Below are 9,453 nucleotides of genomic sequence, written 5' to 3' on the forward strand. Positions count from 1 at the left end.
GTATATAACCTTTTTCATATACATATATTATAGGATTAGTAATTTTTTTCTATTATCATAGTTATTGTTATTATTATTGCACTATGTCAGAAAAAGCTAAATCTGGCTTTAAAAGATGTCAGTGTGGGCAGAAAATGTCCATTACTGACCATCATGCTTCCTGTGTCTACTGTCTTGGCCCTCTCTATCTCCAAGAGGATTGCTTTATTTGCCATTCCTTTAGCGGGAGGGTCATGACAGATAGACGCAGGAAGCTTATAGACAGAGGATTGCTGAAGCCTGCCTTTCAAGAGGCTTTGGACAAGTCGGATCAGGCTTCTAAATCCTCGAAGGGGTTGAAGATGTCGGAGCCCATATCATCGGCTCAGAGTTCATCTTCTCGGGTTCGTTCACCGGTTCCACAGATCTCGAGGCAGAGCGTCTAACATTTATCTTTTCCTGAGCCCCAGATCTTGGAACCAGTGTCTGAGCTGCCACCACCGTCCATTCTTCGGTCGGTGCCATCTTCGGCTCCTTAGACCTGTTCTTTCAGACCCTTGTCTGACACAGATGTGGATCGTGTCATGCAGAAACTCATGGAAAACATGGCCCTTTCCAAGTTAATTGCAGTTTCCTCCCAGTTGGTGTCGAAACTAGAAGGCCTCCCCATATCTCCAACGGGTCCTCCTTCGAGACCCATCCAGATCTCGGAGCCGGGAGAAGATGACCTGGTGATAGTGGAGCCTTCGGTGCCGAAACCGTCCATTGCACGATCGACACCTTTGACTTCGACTCCTTCGGAACCTTTAGAGGAGTTGCGGAGCCGACAGTCTTTGCTCGGTTCCGGGACCGAGAGTCGTACCGACCTGTCGGCGCCGACTCTCCCTCTCGGGGCCTCGGCACAGACTGGTTCGGCTCCATCCTCGGGGTTGGAGCCCACGGCACCTGGTTCTGGGATGCTTCCGTGTTCTTCGGAACCGGGGGAGCCCTCGGCCAGGGGTTCAGGGGCCTTTGACCTTATGAGGAAGGTATTGTCTGCACAGACAACCACATCATCAGGGGAATCTTCTCCTTCCGCAAAAGGGCAACTTTCTGTTTCTGCTCCCACGATCCATCCCAAGCGTCGAGCCCAATTGCCTCAGCCACCCCCAGAGGGTTCCCCCTGTTCCTTGGAGACCTCACCAGAAGCCCCCTCTGATGAGGTCCCAAGGAAATTGTTGTGCAAGAGGAGACACATAGATTCCCCACAGGAATCTCTAACGTCTGACACCGACTTGGATGAGGCAGAGGGGTCCCTCAAATCACCCTCTGAGGATGTGTTATTTGCAGACATCCTGGAGATCTTGAAACAGAGGGGTGATTGGCAGTCCCTAGCCCCCTCTGAGGACGAGTCGGTGCTGCTGAAGACTTTTGGGGCTCAACCTTCTACCTCCTGGGTGACCCCGCCCTTCGATGAATTAATGGATTTGAATGCTCGAAGGGCGTGGGAGACACCTGACACAGCGGAACCAGTCACTAGGAAACCAAACAAGTTCATCACTGCCCCCCCAAGATAAATCTCATCTCACCAAGGGAGTCCCTGTCGACGCTATGGTGGTGGCGGCAGCCACAAAAAAGGAGATGTCTGAGTCTTCCTCATCTGTTCATCCTCCTAATAAGGATTCTAGGACTATGGACAGATATGGAAGCGCTAGTTCAGCAACTTTTCCATGCGTTCGCTAAACTACCTGACCCATTTCACACGTTTGCAGAGGGATCTCATCAAGGAGCTGACAGATACCCTCCAGGGTAACACAGATGCTGCTGTTTCAGAAAAGGTAACAGCACAACTTAACACCCTCACCTCTATAGTAAACTCGTCCATGGGGCTCATCTCTTATGCAGCCGAGGGATCGAGTAGAGCTGCAGCTTCAGCGATTGCTCTTCGAAGACAATCATGGATGCGGCTGTGCTCCTTTGCGGAAGCCTTCAAGTCTTCCTTTGCCAATGCCCTTTTTGATGGTGCCACACTTTTCAGGCCCAAGGTTAAGGAGACTCTCACTCAGTGCGAGCAAGCGGGAAAGACCCTGTCTGCTGTCGGGGTCCTTTTTTCCGCTCCTACTAGACCGTACCCCAAAGGGCAACGAGGCGGAAAAATGTGGTTCCTTAAGAATCAGGGATCTTTCCAGACCACACAGAGTGATACTCCCACCAGAGGCAGAGGAGGGGGTAGAAATGGAAGACGCCGCCCTGGCGGCAGAGGGGGTCCACATAACCAAGGCGACAGGGATTCCGTCCCTGGGAAGCCTTTCCAGCACTCCTGAAGGGAGGCCCGGCTGTCCTGCTCTGGAGGCGGTCGGGGGTCGCTTAGCTTTATACCCACTGGCCTGGCTAAACATTACTTCAGATTCTTGGGTAAAAAGCATTATAACCAGAGGGTACAAAATCCCCTTCATTTTAACACCACCTCTGCAAAGAAAATTTCCAGACATGCCACCCCGTCTGCGAAAGCTAGCAGCTGTAGAAATTTCAAAGTTGCTCGAAAACACAGTCATCCAACCAGTCCCGGCGGACCAAAGAGAATTCAGAATTTACTCGACGTTCTTTTTAGTTCCAAAAAAGACAGGGGACTGGAGACCGATCTTAGATCTCAGCCATCTCAACAACTTCGTGAAGAAGGAAAAGTTCTGGATGGTCACGCTTCAATCGATCCTTCCATTCTTACAGAAGGACAATTGGATGTGCTCTATAGATCTCAGACGCGTACTACCACATCAAAATGGCCAGACCGTCCAGAGATCACCTGCGCTTCCGGCTGGGGGCCAGTCACTTTCAGTTTCGAGCTCTGCCCTTTGGACTCACCTCAGCCCCCAGGGTATTCACCAAATGCATGGCAGTAGTTGCGGCTCACTTGAGACGACAAGGATTCTAGGTGTTTCCCTATCTGGACGACTGGCTCCTCACCGCCACCACCGAGCGTCGCCTATTGCAAGCCAGAGACTACACAATCGACCTTTCTTCCCACTTAGGGATATCCATAAACTTCGAAAAGTCTTGCGTATCGCCTTAACAGTGTATTTGCTTCATCGGAGCAGATCTAAATACACGATCGACACTACTGAAACTCCCCCCAGTAAGAGCTTCAACGCTTAAACAGCAGGTCCTTCTAGTCAGCAAAAAAGCCCCAGCCAAACTGGTGTAAAGTGTTGGGACTGATGGCAGCCACACTAATTGCAGTCCCTATGGGAAGGTTACACATGAGGATTCTTCAATGGCTGCTCTTTGCGCAGTGGTCGTTCCAACACCTACCCCTACCGCACGAGATCAGCATAACAGAATCTTGCAGGCGGGACCTCTCATGGTGGGTGCGCGATCAGAACTTCACTATGGGTCGTCCATTCGTTCTACCCAGTCCAACAGCGATAATAACCACGGATGCTTCCCTGATAGGGTGGGGGGGCCTTTTTCAGGGAAGAACAGTCCAAGGAGAATGGTCCAGCATTGAGTACACTCTACATATAAATGTTCTGGAGTTGAGGGTGGTGTTCCTTGCATTGCAACACTTCCAAGCCCTCTTACCTCTAGGAACAGTAGCAGTTCAGACAGACAATATGTCTGTAGTCTGGTACATAAACAAGGGGGAACCAGGTCTTGCCCGTTATGCAGAGAGGCCATGAGAATTGGCCAATGGGCAGAGTCCACGGGTCGCTTTCTGATAGCAACGCATATCCCCGGGTCATCCAACGTCATTGCGGACAGGTTGAGCAGAGCCATCCTGTTACCTCACGAGTGGTCCCTCAATTCACAGACGGTGGAAATGATCTTCCGCAAATGGGGCAAGCCTTGCTGCGATCTGTTTGCTTCCCCATTGAATGCAAAATGCAGAAGCTACTTTGCCCTTCTAACTCCTCCGGGGGATGTCCCCAGGGATGCACTGATGCACGATTGGCCCCCGGGGTCTCCTATATGCATTCCCACAGACTCCACTGATTCCCAGATTTCTACAGAAAGCCAGGAACCTGGAAAGGACTATAATACTCATAGCCCCATTCTGGCCTCATCAAATATGGTTTCCCTTTCTTCGAGCTCATCAAATAGAGGAACCATGGATTCTGGACCCAGTACCAGATCTGCTGACACATTCGTCGGGAGTTAATCACCCGTCTCTACAGTCCCTCAAACTAGCAGCTTGGCTGCTCCGCTTCCCTGCCTAGCCAGGTCTCATCTACTCCTTCCGGCAGTTCAACACATCCTGGTTGCTTCTCATAAAGCTTCTACTACTAAGCTCTGTACGAGTAAGTGGAAACGCTTCGTATATTGGGCATCTAGTCAAAACTTAGATCCCTTGGTAGCTCCTCTACATAAACTTTTAGAATTCTTATCCATCCTTTTTCACGAAGGAGCTTCTACTTCCACTCTAAGAGTACAGTTGGCAGCTATATCAAACTTCCATATTGGTGAGGGAGGTTCTCCCATTATATCTCACAGACTTTGTAAAGCCTTTATGAAAGGAACCTTCCATCTTAGACCGCCTATCAGAAAACCTTTCTTTCCATGGAGCCTGAATTTGCTGCTGTCGCAACTCATGTTGCCACTTTTTGAACCTGCTTCGTCATGCCTCCTAAAGGTCTTATTGTGGAAGACGCTGTTTCTCGTCGCTGTGACCTCAGCTCGTAGAGTCTCAGAGCTGCATGCATTATCGGTCAGACCACCTTACTTGATATTCCATCCAGACAGGGTCTCTTTGCGTACAAATCCATCTTTCCTTCCAAAAGTATGTTAAGTTACGAATATTAACCAGTCTATAGAACTCCCTATCTTTTTCAAAAACTTTACTAACAAACTGGAGTATATGTTGCACAAGTTGGATGTTCACAGGCAGTTAAGATTTTATTTAGACAGGACCAAAGCTTTCAGGAAAATGGATCAGCACTTCGTCGCTTTTGCAGACAATAAAAAGGGCATGGCAATTACTAAACGTACACTATCTAAATGGCTTGCTGACTGTAACATTTGTATACTCTGAATCAAACCAATCCTTACCAACCAAACCTAAGGCCCATTCTACCAGATCCGTTTCCACTTCTTTAGCTCATACGGCTCGCTTGCCTTTGTACACTATTTGCGCAGCAGCCACGTCGTCTAAACCACATACTTTCATCACTCATTATAGAGTGGACAAGGTCTCCAAGGATAGGACATCATTTGGTTCCACTGTGGTTAGGAACGTTCTTCCATGAGTCACTCGGGGTCACGGAGCTAGGGACGCTACCCGTGTGTAAGAACAAACTGCGAGATTGAACACTCTTACATAAAGAAGTTATGTCCTTACCATAACATTCCATGTAGAGTGTTCATCTTGCCTTTGTTCTTACATTCCCTCCCCCCCCCCCCCCAATGTGTTTGGAAGAACTGGTAAGGATTAGAGTCTGATCAACGTGTCTTGACCCTTTGCGGGTATATGCTCCCGTGTGTCATGGGATATATGCTTAGACCATTAGTTATTGCTATGGTGAGAGCGTGTCTCTGAATGGCTGAAGAGAATGTATTCTTCTAACACCGCAGGTGTTGGATCCTTTGGTCTGGTTTGTTTGCAAACTAGATCTGAGTAATGGCAGGGAGGATTGTGGGATATGGGCTGGTCTCGAGCTTCTCTGAGATTCAGAGCTTTGCAATTCGGCCGACTCTACATACATCTCGTCCATACATCTTCCTACCTTCTTTCCTAGTCCCCAAAATAGAGATGAAAGGATCCTACATTCTCTTGATGTGCACGGACAGTTCAAGTTTTACCTGGACAGGACTTAAGACCTTCAGAAATCAGCACAGTTGGTCAGTTTTGCCCTTGGAGCGCAGAGTAAGGCTATTTCTAAGCAAACCATTTCTAAGTGGATTGCACATTGTATTACCTTTTGTTATTCCTTTCATGGAAAGGTTCGTCTTCAAGGGGTTAGGACCCACTCAACTAAAGCAGCTTCCACTTCTGCAGCCTTTTTAAGAGGTGTCCCTACTAAAGACATTTTGGAGGCTTCCACATGTTATTCTGTTCACACTTTCACTAAGCATTATAATTTCCTTTGTTTTCTAGAGCCAGGGCAGGGTTTGCCACTGCTGTTCTGCAGGGGATTATTTCCAGTCTTGGTTCCTCCTCCCTTTTCTCTGGGCTTTGGTAATCAACCCATTGGTTAGGATTGCAACAGTGAATGCACTCTAGCATTTACATCTACGTTAAGTGTACACAACTGTGCTTTCCGGGATGCCATGTCAGCACATGCCGGTGAGCATGTATGCTTCCTCAGTACCCGTGAGGTGTTGGCCAGCAATATGCCTCTCTTCCACCAAATAGCAGAATACCTTGAGGTAGTGGGTGCTATAGACTGCACGCACAAATGCATCAAAGCACCACCCGGTGATCGGGGTAGAGTCTACATCAACCGCAAGAGCTTCCCCTCCATCAACTGCCAGGACATATGTGATGCCCAGGGCATTATAATGAATGTGTGTGCTGGTTGCCGCAGAAGCTATCCCGATTCTCACATCTGGCATCTGATGCAGTTGTACCAGAGAGTTGCCAGTGGGGACATCCCTTATGGTCACCTAGTGAGGGATGCTGGTTACGCACTGGAGCAGTGGCTAGTAACACCATCAGAAATGCACATACGAACAAGAATGCCATAATGAGGCACACACACAGACCAGACTTATAATAGAGCGCGTGTTTGGGATGCTCAAGTCATCGTTCCAGTGCCTAAACACATCCGGTGGAGGCTTGCAGTACTCACCAGCTACATGTACTCAAATTGTCGTTTTATGTGCCATGCTATACAATATGATCTTGCAGAAACAGCTGCAGCAGGAGCAGCATAGGGCAGGGCCACACAGCCCCCCACCAATGCCAAGGCCTGCACAGGCACATAGAGACTCTGAGGAGGAAGAACCTGAGCCTGCCCCGGTAGGCAGATGGAGGCATGCCCAGTATGCCCTGGCCTTGGCAAAGAGGCAACGCATAGCACATACACTGACATAGTAGGGACCCAGGTAATGACACCTCTCTCTGACTCGCACATGCAGTAAAAGGGATGCCAAACATGACACTACCTGTGCTCAACCATGTAAAGGGAGTGTACTATGTGCATCCGACATAGGAAGCCCTCCAGCATAATCTTCAGTACCGGCACACCCACAAGGTAAGTCACTCAACCTACCAATTGCCGAATGGAGTAGAATGTGTTGTTGCCTGTATCTGTGGTATGGATATGAGCATGCAAGGGAATTGGGTGGCTGAATGGTATGACAGCAGATAGTAGACGCCTATAGTTGCACCATGAGATCTGTAACAAATTCTGGTGTCACCATAGTAGCCACTACTACACGGGGTGACAAAACCCACTGCAGGAAATTTGCTGGGCCACGTGTGTCCATATGACTCGCATGTCAGTCAGGGAGGTTCACATACCCAACAACAGTCTCAGCCAGCAGAACAGGTGTAAACAAACACACAGGCTGTGCTATGGCCACTGAATGATGCCTATGGGTAACCCCCCCCCCCCAGGCCTGCACAGACTACAGCAGGTCAGGCAGTTGGATGTTGGTTCTGAAGGGTAGGAAGTCAGAAACCTATAAGCAAACTAACAAACTAATGGGCACAGTATTTTTTCATACAAGGGGTGGCGTAAGCCACAAAAATTTGGGCTAGGCTTATAAATGCCTTGGGGCAGATAGCCTAGTATAAACCTATGAACCTATAATATTTAGGTCAATCAAAGCTAAGACCTGTAGTACACTGATATGCCTCTAGTCAGCATGATAGGTTAGAATGCAGAATGAAATGGAGTACCTGACATACCAGTACAGTCATAGCAAATGTGTACAAATGTCAGGTGTGCCCCTCCAATCCTGTGTAGAAATGTAGAAACAGTCATGTGCCCCCCCCCCACAATTCTATGTAGAAATGTAGAAACAGACAAGTGTGCCCCCTCCCCCAATCCTACATAAAAATGTAGTAACGGTCAGGTGTGCCCACCCCCCAATCCTGTGTAGGAATGTAGAAACAGTCAGGTGTGCTCCCCCCAACCCTACTTAGAAATGTAGTAGCAGTCAGGTGTGGCCCCCCCCAAACCTATTTAGAAATGTAGTAACGGTCTGTTGTGCCCCCCCCAATCCGATGTACACACATTGTAACTGTCAGGTGTGTAGGTATAATACCAGTGGAGCCTAGATGCCCAGACGTGGCCAAGGTAGCAGGACAGGTTGTAGCATTTGCACAACATGCAGGTATGCGTTTCATATTGTGTGAGACTGGTCAGTATGCATGCATGTTGAGGTAATACCTGGTGGCCATTACCCACTACTGCTGATGACAGGGACAAGTTCTCAACTGCAGTGCCAAAGACAATTCCCACCAGTATAACACATGCTAGCAGTAAGCCATTGTAAATGTATGGTGGTAATAACGTGTCACCATCTGAAAGACTGGCATGGCTGTTGGGCTAGATATACAAGCAGTACACGGGAAAGTACCCCAGACATAAAGTATATATTGAGTCACTGAGAAATGGAGACACCCTTGGAATTGTACATGCAGGTACACATCACATTATTTGGTCCTGTAGTAGGGGATACTGGTGTCTGCCCGAACACTTGCAGATCACAAAGGAGGTAAGACTAATGTATTGGAAAATAGCTGATGTACCTGCACATGCCAGCATAACTGGAATGCCCCTTGCATATCTGTGTCTCAGATGCAAGTAGTGTCCATAGCACACACAACCCAGCTCACGCAAAAACCACCCACAGGTACCTCTCTGGTCGTATCCCTGTTGTGGGGAATGGGTACAATATGACCCCATCTGTATATGGCAAGAGCGAAAGAATACAACATGTGAAGGTTTCCCATGCAGGTGTGTCCCTAGCCATAGGTAGCACCCTGCCAGCATCCACACCACCTGATAGACTGATGGAAGATATTGGCATGAACATCTAGTACACCTAACCTTTCACCCCAGGGGAATATACTGCATGGCGGTCTGAGACTGTAGGACTGACAGAATGCAATGGCCTGCCACACCTGGCCCGCATCAGCCCCTAATGGCCCACAGGCCACTGCCAAAGGCCTGTGTCTTTCACATACTGCCAATGCATGTTATGGACACCCAAATAATACAAAACACTCCACATAAGCCATATGGACAAACCACAGTAACATGTCCTCCATGTCCCACTGCATGAACTCTGGACAAACACCAACACACAGATGTGATGAGGTGATAACCTTAGGAAAGTATCAGATAACTTATGCATAATGTATGGAAGATGTTAGAGTTAACAGAAGGGGGAGGTAGGAGCATGGACCTGGTCCGACACAAAGCTGTGTACACACACTATTTTCCCTTTTGGGTGCAAGAAAAACAAATAAAATGGGTTGGGCCTTTAAAATTTCCTTTTTCCCCAAAAAACCAAACCCCAAAATAAAAAGGGGTTTAATGTCCCTGAAAT

This window comes from Protopterus annectens, chromosome 9.part0, assembly GCF_019279795.1.
Source record: "Protopterus annectens isolate FY-2018-M chromosome 9.part0, PAN1.0, whole genome shotgun sequence".
In the NCBI taxonomy this organism is placed as follows: domain Eukaryota; kingdom Metazoa; phylum Chordata; order Ceratodontiformes; family Protopteridae; genus Protopterus; species Protopterus annectens.